Genomic DNA, 15,603 nt, shown 5'->3' with positions numbered 1-15,603 from the left:
ATGATCTTTAGTGTGGAATTTGCGTTTTACAACGTTATGAGCTAAAGACTTATAAAATTAAAGTATGGCCTTTCCATTTGTAGTGCCCGGATGTTATGACACCAAAAATAATGTGTTAGTTTTTCTGTATGGCCACCTGAAATCTCGAGTATATTTTGTGAATTGGATCTACGTTTATGTGTGACCTGCGCTGATCTGCTTATTATAATTAATATAACATATCTTCCATTGTGTTTATGCATAACGCTCATCTTCATTTTATACTGGTTAAGCATTTCTGATGGCAGTTGTGTGATCCGTTTCTCCCAAAATCGGATTGCCACTTGGAAATTATTTCATATACGTTTGTGTGCCGTGTGTTAGGAAGATTACGTGATTAGAAAGGTAGACTTCTTCTGCACATCATGCTTGTAAAATCCTCCATTTGCATCGCGGCATTTGATAATAGATTCGCTTTTCGCGAAGGCTTCGTATTATCTCGCAGACACTGAACCCGAATGCGATTGTAAAAGTCGATGACACTGCGTCGCGAACGCTTTGACTTAATGTAATGTAACGTAATGTGATTTTATTTCAAAAAAAAAAATTGTGGCGGAAGCTGTGAAAAAAAGCCACTATAGTAACTTGAGGGACTCACAGCTCCCAGCGACATAAAAGTGATACACTGCTACACACAGGAACTAGAAATAAAGTCAGTTCTACACCACACAAAACTACACATCAAGGGAAAAAACAAAACAAAACAAAAACGTATTTTTGACACCTTTACTCCTGCCATTGATCACTGATAACTATGGTCAAAAACAAATTACTACAGAAATCACGAATGCATGTACGGGACACATTTAAAGGATTGAAAGGGCATACATTTAATAACTGCGGCAAGCGATGACTGACCCGCTGTTCCCCGTAATTCGTCCTACAACGGGGAATGTTCCACTGCTGATGAGCGCGGGAAGAGTAGTGACGTGAAAGCTCTGTGAGATCGAACATTGACAAGACACCAACCAGTGATTTCTTTACAGCTAATTTATAATAACAGAGAAGTCTGTACTTATACAGGTTGTGTATGGGAACCAAACCGTTCCTTTCGAAACGACCAGTTGTTGTGTGAGAATAAGGGAGGCGGTCCAGAATTCGTATGAATCTTTTTTGCAGACTAAATAACCTATCCAGGTACGTACTTGTTGTGGTACCCCACACCAAAAAGCAATAATTAAAGTGTGCATATATGAGTGCATAGTAAAGCATCATGACAGTTGCCCTTGACATATAACTGCGATATTTGAATAAAAAGAAAAAGGCACGAGATGCATTGGTGTGTACATTACCTATGTGCAACGACCAAGAAAGGTTCGAGGTAAAGGTTACACCAAGAATTCTAACACTATCAACAATGCTGATGATTGAGTTACTGAGCAATAGATTAATCGAGGATGTCACAGGTTTATTTTTAGCAGAAAAGAAGATCGCCTTGGTCTTACTGGCATTAATTCTCAAGCGATTTACATCGGCCAATGACTTGATTTTTTGAAGTACATGGTTAGCAACTGCAATTAGTGTGTCAGGGTGGGAGCCGGAAAAAAGAAGACTGGTATCATCAGCATAAATGATAGTCAGCCTCCTTAGTTATAGAGACAATATCATTTATGTAAATCGAAAAAAGGAGTGGCCCCAGAAGACTTCCTTGCGGCACACCACTTTTAATTTTGCTAAGGCTAGAGGAATAGCCATTGATAACAACCTTCTGATGACGACAAGACAGATAGGAAGCGAACAACAAGAGTGCGACACCACGAACACCGTAGCCAGCGAGTTTTTGCAGAAGTACAGCGTGGGAAATCGAGTCAAAGGCCTTGCTAAAGTCAATTAGCACGCCTAAGGTTAGTAGCTTATTCTCAATGTTTTTCAAGATGATTTCTTTCTGCGTTAAGAGAGCGAGTTCAGTGGAGCTATTCTTCCGAAAGCCGAATTGGCGTTCAGAGAGCAAGCTATATTTTTCAAAGTAAGCCACGAGGCTCTTGTGTATTATATGTTCAAAGACCTTTGAAAAGACAGGTAATATTGATATTGGTCGGTAGTTAGAACGGCAGGTCGCGTCACCACTTTTATGTACCATGAGGACCTTGGCGCACTGCATGCCCTGAGGAAATGATCCTGTTTGTAAACATAAATTGAAGATATGCACTAGACAAGGTATGATAACGTCCATTATCGTTTAAAAGGGTCCAATTTGCATGTCGTAGACATCCAACACTTTACTGTTCTTAAGCCGCATTAAACTATGGTAAACTCCAACCTCATCAGTTGGAGAGAGGAACAATGAGTTAGCCCTGACCTCAGTTAGATTCTCACAAGCCAAATGAATCTCGTGTGCACAACTATCCTGATCAGATGAATGAACTAAGTATTCATTAAAAGCGTTTGCCATGTCCGTTCCTTGATAGCTAACACCGTCTACGATTATAGGGCTAAGTTGTTGGTTGGGTTTTCTGTAATTAACAAGTTTGTTTATGTTACGCCAGATAGCTGACGCATTCCCTTTACAGGATAAGAAATTGTTCACGCAGTAGTTTTGTTTGGCTTTTTTTAGCATCATGTTGACACGATTACGCAATTCCTTGAAAGCCTTAAAACAGTCAGGATTTTTATGCTTCAGAAATTTCCTCAATAGCCTGTCACGCTTTCGCATAGATTTTAGGATGTCTCGCGTTATCCATGGTTTCCTGGCTGCCCTAGGTCTCACCTTGTGTACAAAAGGGAAACATTCACTATAGATGTCATGTATTGTGTTAAAGAAAATATCATAGGCTGCATCAGCGTTTTGGCACTGCAAGACATGGTTCCAATCTCTGGCACGTACTCTTTCCCCAAACTTCTGCAGATTGGCTTCATTTATAACTTGTTGTTTGAAGGTCAAATTAGATCTACTTCCACGGGAATGACAGCTAAAAAAGATTGGCAAATGATCACTGAGCTCAGTGCTAAGTGTACCATTGGTCGCATCTGAAGAGGAGTAGTTTGATATAATAACATCGATTGAAGTGCAGCTAGTTGGCGTGATACGGGTCGGAGCCTCAATAAAATTAAGAAAGCCGTTAGCCTCAAGAAGTTGTTTCAGTGTGACCTGTGGGGCTGAGCGACCAGACATGTCAATATTTATGTCACCACCAAAGAACAAAGTAAACTTGCTATCAGTGATGTACGAAAAGAAGCCTTCCAAAAAAAGGAAAAAGGACGAAGTGTTTCCCGTGGGCGGACGGTATAATACAGAGTACACTTCACATCCTGACATCACAGTAAGGACTTCGTAATCAGCGGTACAGACAGTGTATTCTTTCAAAATTTCACACGACTTATCTCTTAGTAGAATTGATACACCGCCACCCCTTTTTGATGTCCGGTTTAGGAAGTACGTTTGGTACCCGGGCAATCTAATCACGTCAAGATCATTACAACACCAAGTTTCTGTGAACATAAGTACACTAAAACAATGCTTGCACTGTTGAAGGAAACTTTCAAGCCTTTCCATTTTGTTGGCAGCAGACTGTAGATTGGCGTGCAAGATGTTTAATCCTGAACTTTTTACAATACTATACAGGTCACGTGGCAGTACTGGTTCTTGATACATCAAGGTCATATTAAAAAAGAAAAAGAAAGAACACAAGAAGTTGCGCTAGACCATCTTGCTCAAGTCTCCTACAGTCTCAACCCTGATGGCGTTACATCCTTGCGCTTTACGAACAAAAGTTATACCATGCTTTGTCCAGACGAAGGCGTAGGACATTTCACGAGCTTTGGCGCGTGCTAGCCAGTGTAATCGGCTATTAGTTTCTGTCAAGTTTTCATGAATGTAGATTGCCTTGGTTGCATCATTCTTTTTTAGCTTGTTACGATTTATAAGCCATAGATCCCTCTCATTACGATTTAGGAATCTGACGATAACCTTTGGGGTTTTCTCAGCTCTACTTGGTAGCCGGTGTATTGCTTCAGTGTTTTCTCTGTTAAGTGGCGCGACCCGCAGGACACTGGCTACAAGGTTGACTCTCTCATAAAGGTCCTCCTGATCAGTGACCATGTAGTTCAAGATTATTTACACGACCATATTGCTCTAAGTTATTTAATTTACGCTGCATGTCATCTGTGCTTGCAGTTTTTACTTCAATAGCATTTACACGCGCCTTTAACTCTTTGATATCTACATCCTGCTTGGCCATACGTTGCAATAGCTTATCATATTTTGCCGATAACATTTCCATAGCTGCCTCAATGCCATGTATAGTATCCACCATGGGGAGCAGCTTGTCAACGTTCGTTTTTATGTCTGGTAAATAGGCAAGCTGTTGTGTTAACAGTGAGAGTTGACTTTGTATGGCAGACAGACCATCATCTTGCTCTTTGTTAACAGGTTGTTTAGACCTTAGCTTCGCGTTTACACAGGTAGAGCAGCGCCACGTGTTTTTATCAAACGATTTCCCTGTAGCTACGGCTTCTGAGACGCCAGAGCATTTGCCAATATGGTAGCAATTCGTACAATCATGGCAGGTAATAGATGCAGTGGTAACACAGTTTTTCATACAAAATATACATACTGCCTCACTTAAGGATACCTCGTTATTAGGTCCCGGGTTTGATTCGACGTCCCCAGAGGAGAGCAAACGCAGGGCGCAGAGGTCAAAACATACACATACACTATAAGCATATGGACTTAGGCATGGTGGTACCACTATGATAATTTGATATTTGTTACAAACAATACCATAGCATTTCTTTCTCACCTGGAAGAAGAAGAGCAGACATTTAGTGTGCGTTGCCATTTGGGTACCAGCATGCCAATAGTCGATCGCACACTGATGAATTCGCGTATATATGTGCTCCAGAGGCGTCGACGACGACAGCGGTCTGGTGCGGCAGCGAGTCATGGCACGAGATAGCGCAGACGCAAAGTTTCCCGAAAAATCCGGTTCTGGTAGCGTTTTGGTAGTTTGCAGAATCCACGTGTCAAGGGAAGCGCTCTGGTGGGACACATTTAAGTTGGCACTATTATCCGTAGACAACAGGACAGTACAACACTGGAAGAAGAAGAGCAGACATTTAGTGTGCGTTGCCATTTGGGTACCAGCATGCCAATAGTCCTTACTTATATATATATATATATATATAAGTATATATAAGTATATATATCTATATATTATGCCAATACTTATCCCGCCTCAATCAGTTATCTTGCCTTATTTCCCGTTTTGCCCTATCTTGGACGGCTCATTTTTCCTATCCAGACACACAAATGGACAACTGTGATGACGAAAATATTTATTCCGCACTCCAATCGGGATGCTTGTCAAAGAGGCCTTTTCTATACATGCACTGTGGAATTTAATTCATAAAATATGATAAGTTCTCACAAAAGATTAGTGATCCTTTTTTGTAATCATAGATTGATGTATCATGTCTCTAAATTTCAATGACCGATCCTTCTCCGGCAATTCTATCCTTCGGGTGTTGAACTTGTACAGAGTGTAGTCGGGTAAAACCTATTTGATTGTCAGCTGTGATTCCATATTAGAATTTTTGCACACAGTGTGGAATATTCATTCCCTCAGCAATAATTGTGTTCAATCTAGCCATGCTAAATGCAAAATGTTTTTCATTGTGATGCGTGGAATTGGATTGGATTGGAAAGGAAAGAAAAATATGGGATGCGTGGAATTCATTATAATGATGACAAAGATTACACTTATTGTTTCACTTATATGCTTGCTTATTCCGATAAACTACAATTGTCCTATTCCAATCTTTGAAGTTTTCGTTTGTTGTCTTGATTGATGAATTCCGAAGACATCAAGTAGTTTATTCTGATTATTGGGCGCTTGAATCCAGCCTTGATTAACGCAGGTGATATGTTGTCGCCGTGTTTGTATCGCTTCAACAACTTGCACTTTGTTGTGATGAACTTGCACAGTCTCTTATTGATGTTTCCTTTCTTTGTATGAAGATTCTTGAATGGCGTACAAGAGAGTATTAGTTGAAAATCGTCCGGTGGTCCACCGCAATTGATATGTTTGTTGAGTTTCAATAAGTGATGATACATCAGACCTTGCACGACAATATTAAACTTCTGTTCATTCGACATCATGGACTGGTAGAATAAAATAAATGTGTAGACGCTCTAGGGTGGAATTTATCACGTGATAAGATTTTTATGTACCTTCCATCTCAGATATGTGTAATTTCAACCAATCCGTAATGAATCGTGCGATATAGACCACTTGTATATGATAATTTGATCCGACTGCTTTCTTGGTGAACGCAATGCCAATTGCAATGACTACATCTGGTCTAGTGTATTTCAATTCTTCGTTAGCAAACCTCAAAAACTCCGCCATCAATCCCAGTGGCCCTTCCGACGTTGATGTGCAGATATTTTTATAAGTATTGTAGATTCGGCATATAAATTATTACACCTTCAGTTCTGTAGTTTGTACCATTTCTCCGAATACGACCATGTCTAGGACATATTCAAATGCAGCGATAATGGAATCGTTTCGCGGCTCTTCCTTTTCGAAGCAGTTTTTTATCACATCTTCCCATGACTTATGGTAGCGAGTACAAAATCTGTCCATCTTTTCAATGTAGAGCAATTGTCTCTTCTGTTTTCAAGTGCTCGTCTACACTTAATTGAAAGCATATCTATGCTCATTTTATTGATTAAAACTTTATTATCTGGTTTAGAATGCTATAATATCCACCTGTCCTAAGAGTTATTGTTTTGACTTTGTTTCAAGTATTCACTCGACTGATATTCTATGAGTTGTGAAGTTACTACCTGAAATAATTATTGTCTTGCATTTGTTTCAGTTGTTCACTCGATTGATATAAGTAAGTATCTCAAAGATGGGAATGCCTCATAACTCTGAATTGCATTTCACATTTGATATTTCTGTGTGGTTCATTAGAAATTTCTCTTGCAATATATTACAAAACTTGATGTAATTAAATTTGTTTCTCGTTTTTGATTGAGTATCGTTGCTACCAATTAATAATTTGGACTTTCTCTGCATGTTCAATAACAATATCGCATCTCTACAAACTTAGTCGACTTGACAACCACTTTGACGAAAGATTTCCGTTTCAAGGAAAGGATGCGAAAAGGTAGTGATCCCCGCGAGTGATATCGACATCTATTTGCGCTGCACAATAAAATATATCTCCTTTGAACTCTCTTATCTGACTTCTAGAGCGCCCCGTTTGCTGGACGAAGGAATATAGCCCCCAACCCTTTGAGTGATAAAGCATGGGACAAAAGCATACAGTCTCCCGGCTTTGAGGAAAAGAGATGAAAACAGTGCATATTTTCTACGTCTTGGATACCTCCATCAAGGTTCGTAGTGTTTGTTAGAATGAAAATTGTATATTGGTCGATTTTATGATGGTTCAATGATAGATTACTTTCCTCTGTTGTTGTTTACGTGTCGCCGCGTGTTCCTCTGTTCTTCAGCGTTAAGTCTGTGCTATAGTGTTAAGTCTGTGCTATTTCGCCTTTTGATAGATTGATTAGCTATTATTTCTCTATGTGTTGGATGCTGGGCAGGTTTGGCTCTCTATTAATTGTAGCTGTTGATTGTGTTGTTTCTCGTTATTTCCTTACGTCTATGCTGTTCACTTAATAAGAAATGAATTAATTAAAAGTTCAGTAATGTTGGAATATGAAATTGAGATTCCCTATTGCGCTCGAGACGTTATGACAGATGTTCACGCTATTGCAATGATGGTTCTCACGTATAGGAATATTAGACTTTTTATAATACAACTTGTAATTTGATTGTCATCATATTGATTAATAATATCTTCTTTGTAGTGGTATAGATTTTATTTCCTCTTGTGTTCTTGTCGTTCGTGTTCCCTGGTCTTCCATACATCTATCGGCACCCGTCTTCAACAAATCAGGGCAGATATCATTAGATCTGGTTGTTGGCTAGGAGCGTGCTATGTGGTGAAGTTCATTTTTAACATGTCTATTTTCTGATGAGTTTGATTTTTTCTTCTGATTTTCTGAATGATAGATTACTGTGTTGTTTTGATTAAGAATAACTTCTTTGTAGTGGTTTTATTTCCTCTTGTGTTTGTGTCCCATAGTCTTCCAAGGTCTCTGCTGTTCACAGTTAATTACATACAACTATAAGAACTTCCCGCTATTGCACTGATGGTTCTCACATATAGGAATATTAGACTTTTTATAACACAACTTATAATTTTGTTTACAATCATATTGATTAAGAATATATTCTTTGATTAAATGTGGTGATCGTTTCTCGGTTTGATATGGTGTAGCTATTATTTCCCTACATGTTGGATGATTCTATACTAATGCTATGTGTTGATCGTGTTGATTCGAATTATTGCCTTATGTCTGCGCTATTCACTTCAATAGAAATTGGTTAATTAAATTTATGTCATATTGGAATATTAAACTTAGCTTCCATATTGTGCTCGAAATTACTTACATCTATCAGGTTCTCACATCTCAGACTTTTTATAATAAAACTTGTAATTTTGATTGTAATCGTAATGATTAAGAACATCTTCTTTGATTAAATGTGCTACTGCATTTTAATTCTGAGTCACTGAAAACTTGTGTGTATGATTACAGTTAATAAAAAATATTGTTTGATCTGTGATACCTATTCAATGCTATTGCATCATGCCCGTAATAAGTATATTCTTTGTTACGGGTAATGTGTTTCTTGTGCTTCTGATTTTTGGCTAAGTTTTTCCCATTCACGCAGAGCCATAACATAATTTCTGACACGAATGACTTTAATAGATATATTTTCACTTGTACTTTTGTGTATGGCTATCCTTTGCATGTAAACAGCCTACTGCAAACCTGTTGTAGCTGGAAAAAAATTATGATTGAAGTCGGCACAGATTGAAAAATGTCGAAAGAAGTCGACCCAGGCTGAAAAATGTGAGCTGGTAAGCGCGCCCGCAGCCCTCCGGCCACGCGCCATCCACCTGTAAGCGCCTCCACCCGAGCGCCGCCCGCCGGGTGCGAGAAAAAATACGCGACCCAAGTCGGCCAAGGCTCAAAAATGTCGAGAGAAGTCGGCCCAGATTGAAAAACGTGAGAGGGTAAGCGCGCACGCAGCCCTCCCCTCCGCTGATAAGCACGTGGACACCCCTCCACACACGCGCGCAGGGCTCAGGGCCCAGGTTGCTGAGTGGACCGCCCTCCTACTACTCACAGAAGCAAAACAGCCCACCACAACAGCAGTCACGGGGAGCGCAGAACGATGCAACTGCCAAGCGAGTCCTGCGTCCGACTGCGTCCGACAGCCAAGCACAGAACGGACTCGTAATGGTTTTTTCTCCTGTAAAAAACCCCGCAGCTGCACCCCCTAGCGGTTACTTTCTCAACTAATCTCACGACAAAATTATTAAGAATCACACCAGCGCTACTCTCGTTCCCAAGGCAGTAGAAGATAGAAAATGGTGGGGATTCCCGGACAACAGCAACCAGTGCCCGTCATGCACGGGCATGAAAATCGCAAACAAAGCGGGGACAAAGTTATCACGTGCGAAAGCATTAGTTACACAACAAATTAACCCACCACAACAGGAGTGCAGACCGATGCGACTGCTCCATCTGACAGCCAATCACAAACTGAGCCGCGCGGGTACTGCGAAGCGGCCGAGGACACGTCTGCACTGCACGAGATCCAGCGAGCAAGTGACTGGGGCGCCGCGCCTCGGCCGCTACGCATGCGCGCTCTTAGCGCCCTCTGCGGCGACCACCAGTGAGAAGTAACACGACCGTACCTGCGAGAGGCTAAGAGAGAAGTGCATTCCTGCGCCCTCTTCTTGCGTTGCTCATTGGTCGTGACGTCAACCCATTGTCCCAAGGCTACACCGCTTTTTTTTGCACACGGTCGACACAACTGGACAAGGTCAATCTGCAATGAAGCCATGGCATGACGTCATCACCTAAGCATGCAGCTGCATGACTCAAGGGCGCGTACGCTGCAGTCAGGGGACCTATTATGTATTGAATCACTATCCCAAGATTATTTCCTTTATTCTTCTATAACGATTGCATAGGAAGCAGAAAAACTATTGCAGAAAAGCACAATGCATGAAAGCTGATCGTAGGAATTCCAAAGTCTTACTAAATGAGGCCTGCAAAAGAACAAAATATCCCAACACGTAAGTCCATCAATCGCTAATAAGAGGACTAGGTACTCAACAAATCAACACAGAGTACGGGTAACAAGGAGCGCAGAACGATACGTCTACTCCATCCGACAGCCAGGCACGGAACTGAATCGTAATGCTTTTTTCTCGTCTATAAAGTCATGCATTTGTCCCTCTTGCGGTTACGTTCTCAACTAATTTCATCAATTTATTAAGAATCGTTCTGGCATTATTCACATTCAGGGCAGCACTAGCGTCATCGTCAAGACAAGAATGTTCCTTGTCAAAAAAGAAAAAAATACAAAGCATCAAGAGAGGAAAGCATGCATGCCGGGGCATGTCAGGAGCGCTATTACACGGGGACAAATCGCACGACTGCCGGGCAAGAGAGGAAAGCAAACAAAGAAAAACACTTGAACAGAGTGAAAAAGACACTCACCATCATTTTTCACGTTCACTACATTCCCTCATTGTAAATCCGTTCGTCACAAAATCCACCACAATCATCACACACCATTCGCCATTGACGAACCATACATCCGCACCCCATTACCATATCACAATGTCATGTATGAAAATTGTGTGGTAATAAAAAGAAATCCAAATCCATCAGAGGCAGACGGAAACCCACCGAAGCTACGCTCTTCCAAAAACGGCCAATGCAATTTCTAGGAACAGAATTAATGCGTCCACACCCGTCACGAGAGAGACGTCCAGAATTAATGCGTCCAAGAGAGAAGTGAATCCTTGCGCCCCCTGCAGGCCGTGCTTATTGGTCGTGACGCCAGCCTATTGTCTCAGGGCAATTTTTTCCACTAATGCTCCTCTGGACAAGGTTCACCTGAAACAATAGTGTCGCGGTATGACGTCATCATGCAGCTGCGTGGCTCAAGGACGCGTACGCTCTAGACAGGGGACCCGTTATTTATTGAATCACTATCCCGAGATTATTTCCTTTATTCTACTATAATGATTGCATAGGGAACTATTGCAGAAAAACACCATACATGAGAGGCGATTGTAGGAATTAAGCATTTCATTCCCAAAGTGTTACTAAATTAGACTTACGAATACGGGAAAAAACAAAATAAAGTAACACGTAACTCCATCAATGGCTACATACAACGAGCTAATCGAGACACGTCCGTCCCATCCAAGAGCCAGGGAGATAACTGAATAATGACGCTTTGTTCCTCGACTGGATAAAGCCAGCCCCCCACAGCTCTCGCAAAATCTGTATCAAAATGCGTGTTACAGCGCACGGAGCAATCCGTGCCTCTCTATTGGTCGGACGCCACAAGCGTGTCCGGATTCGTTGTCAGAATTTAAAAACAGCACTTCGCGCTTCCTCGCCTGCGTGCTGCGTTCTCCTTCGGCGGTTTCATTTGAAATCTGAACGGTGGGTGCCGCGTTTGCGGTGTCTTTCGTTGGGAGGCAAGTGCGTTCGCCGATCGCCGTTTTATCCGTGTATTATGGTGCCTTTGATCGTGTTGTACTGTTTCTCGCCACAAGCATCGGTCTACGAAGAGCCAATCGGATTTCAAACTGAAGTGTTGTCGTGAATTCTGGTTCGATGAACATGTTCGAGCGCCGTCAGATCTGCATAGCGGTGACAAGAAAATACGATTCATGAAGCAGCATTTTATGTTTGACGTGTAGCAGGAAGGGACATGATGATCAAGCGATTGTGCGCAAGTATGTGACAGTTGTTCGTTGCTGGGAATAAGCTGTGTCGATATGCGTATTTTGCAAGTTTGAACTTTGTTCCAGTGTGCTAGGAAGCGCTACGCAATGGACTCAGTACGCTCAGTGCATGTATATGTGTCAACCTGCCGATTGTGTCAGTATAAATAAATTTGTTCATTACGACACTTTTCACAGTTGTTTGGGAATCACGGAATAACTTTACGACGTGCATGAAAGCTAGTAGACTTAGAGGTGAGGGGTAGCCGGTACAGGCCAGTATGGAAAGCAGAAGTCAGCAACAGCCAGAACCGGTCGGGCTGCGAGCCGAACGGAAAGACTTCTGATTGGAGGATTGAGGAAGCAATCGCTGCACTCTCATTGGTCGTGTGCCCAGTGTTGTGTGAATTTAGCTATACTATGGGCTCTATGGGGAGTTGTGGAGAGCTGATAAAGCCATGCACCTGTCCCCCTTGCGGTTACTCTCTGAACTAAATGAATCGCAAAATTATTAAGAATCGTTCTAGCACTACTCCCACTCAGGGCAGCACTATCGACATCATCAAGAATGTTACTTGTCAAAAATAAAAAGAAACTACATGTAGAAGGAAAGCATGTCAGACAGGTCTGGGCATGTCAGCGCATGTTTGTCAGACAACAAGGGGGAAAAAGCGAAAAGAAATACTTGAACAAAGCAGAAAACCAGCATCAAACTATTTCTAAGCACACGCACTCCTCTTATTCAAAAACAGTGCTCATCATAAATCCATAAAGGACAATACACACCATTTTGCTATTTCTACACTTTTTTCCAGTAACGGTCAATGCATTGCTACAGACTGCGTGACATCATCACATCCTGTCTGAAGAAGACAGCGGCAAGGACAAACACTTTTATTACTTATTGAAACGCAAGGTTATTTCCTTTGTCCGACTCCCAATGACGTTCACTTTTACAATCAAATTCAACAAAAAAAGCACCGTGCATATTAGCGATTTTCACCCCAAAGGCTCATCATGGTCATTAGAATCACAACACCAGTAAACTACCACTGCTCTTATAAAATAATAAGTGAGACCACTCAACATCATCACCAGGCTTATGTAATACATGACCCTTTCTATGCTCGTATACTCGTTGTCTGAGGCTACACCTGCGAGCAAAAAGTCACGAAAGCCTGGGGGCAAAGTTCCATTCGCGCATGACAAAGCACAAGACAGAACGCCTTTACGGGAACATGATTGCATTCCCACCATATCAATGATTTTCAATCTTGCATTGCAGTTGAGAAAAAAATAATTTTAGGAGCCTATTAAAATTCTACTTTCTATGGAAACTATAATTGCCCTATTACTTGGTTCGCTATTAATCAAGCGCTCCAATTCAACGGCTAACACAAGATAACAACAAGATAATAGCGGCGGGTACAATTGCAACACTGCTAAACAAGCCCCAACATGCCATGATGACGTCGCAAACCAGGAAAAAAGCACGCACACACAGACATCAGCTCAGGAATGCACAAGGAGAGGTGGTTTATTGGAATTTCTCTTCCACGCTCACATACCACCATTTCTGCACAAATACTTATAACTGCATACAGCTTACTCCATCAACATATCAAGCTAAGTGAATACTGACACTCAACAACATATAACAAAAACAAACAAATTCGATTCTCATGAACTCTCCCCTGCCGGGCGGCTTTCTCCTGCTCTACCTGGATGGTCGACCCAGGGTTACGCTTTCGAGTACCGCCTTCCTTTACGCGACAAACGACAACTGTTCTACATAGGCTCAATGTACCGTACAGCGCACGTCTCCTCTTCAAAATCGGAAAGCGAGACTCTCCGAACTGTAGTGAGTGTGGCGTTGTAGAGGATGTAGAACACATCCTTCTCAGGTGTCAGAAGTACGTCGATGCTCGAAGGGCATTAGAGACAAGCCTCTCTCGTTTGGACTCCCGAGCCTTCGACATCACGAAACTATTAGGTCCTCCTTCGTCCGACAAGGCGCTAAGGGCACTTGAAGACTTTTTGCATGCAACCGGGCTTATGGACATCCTATGACACGGTGAATGTGTGATGTGTCCTGTGTGTGCCCCCGGTGATTTCGCCACTTTACTCTAACTTGGGCGCAGCGCTTGAACTTTTGACCTGCATGTTGAACTCCATTATCATCTCTCTTCGTCTGTGGACATCATCCTTTTGCGTTTTCATCATCTCATCATCGGATTGAACTTTCTGTATTAAGTGTACTGGGGCAGCCAGTTTGACTTCGTCGAAACTCACATCCCCATTTTTTTCTTTATTCACATCACATCACCTGGATGCTGACTTTTTCCCCTCACCTACATTCTGAGTAAAAGAAGTGAAAGAAGAAAAGAACCGCGAAAAATTACACGCATTTGTGCCCCAATAGCTGTAACTGCAAGCAACCGTATCGCACGCTAATAAACTGAGAAAAAGACACCCATTTCTGCCACCAGATAATTCTTGCATAATGCCACATACACAGTCGCATTGCCCTAGCGTAAAGAAGGCACATGACAGGGATACACAAATTTCCTTAAGTGAGTAGGGAAAAGGCTTAAGTCGAACCGCTCAGGAATAATCGGAGAATCACCGCTTATCGCTACGAAACTCAACGGCTAGCACAACATGATAGCAACAAGATATTAGCTAAGGGTAAAAATTTCAGCAAGAAAGACTCTACTGAACAAGTGCAGACATGCGACATCGCATACAAAATACTGCTCATCGGGGAAAAGGCCTAAGCCTGCGACAGAAAATCATAGAGCATACACAACTTCATTTTTCTATTTTGCGTAAACTAAACGCGGTCTGCTTGAAAAACGACGCACAAATTTTCTTAGAGACCAGAGAAATATAGGAATTTCTACTCCGTGCTCAGATACCAGCATTTCTGCTCAAAAACCCACAACTGCAAATTAAGCACTGCTTACTTCATCAAGATATCGAACCCCCAACAAAATCAAACAAACAACCCCACTTCCACTGTTAGAACACTATTCAGCTTTTACCAGGAGGCTTTCTTCTGCGTAAAAGTAGAGAAAATAAAAAAAAGAGCAGCTAAAAATTACACGCACTTTTGCTCGCATAGCTATAAGAGAAAAAATAAAATAACGAGGCACACGCTAATAAACTGTGACAAAGACACCCATTTCTGGTATCAGATAATTATTGCACAATGCTAAATACTCAATTGCATTGTCCCTGCGTGAAGAAAGCACAGAAAAAGGACACACAATTTATCTTAAGCGAGCAGGGAGTGTCACTTCTACTCGGACAGCTTAATACCATAAAGTCTGAATTTTTGCAAAGAAAACAAATCCTGAACAGCTCTACGAATGTGACAGATACATACTAACAAACAAACAACAACAGGACCGGCGTCGGGCACTCATAAAATACCCTGCCCAAAACAAAGACTTCACCAGGGTCGCGTGGTAATTCCATTAAAAACGTTCGTCCAATCCAACAGATTACAATGCAAACGCGATAACAATTATTTTTTAAACCACTATTTCACGCAATAGTACATAAATGTATCACTCGTGTCACACGAAAAGGTAAACAGATAGCACTTACTTGTCAAGTGGGGTCCCTGGTTCAGAAAAGCGCGCGTGCACACACACACACAGACAGACACACACTCACATTTTCACACTCACAAACACAAAGTCTATTTTCACAACCACATAAATC

The sequence above is a fragment of the Ornithodoros turicata genome, chromosome 3, assembly GCF_037126465.1.
Source record: "Ornithodoros turicata isolate Travis chromosome 3, ASM3712646v1, whole genome shotgun sequence".
Taxonomy (NCBI): Eukaryota; Metazoa; Arthropoda; class Arachnida; order Ixodida; family Argasidae; genus Ornithodoros; species Ornithodoros turicata.
The sequence above is the reverse complement of the archived record's forward strand: the minus strand, read 5'-3'. Positions refer to the sequence as shown.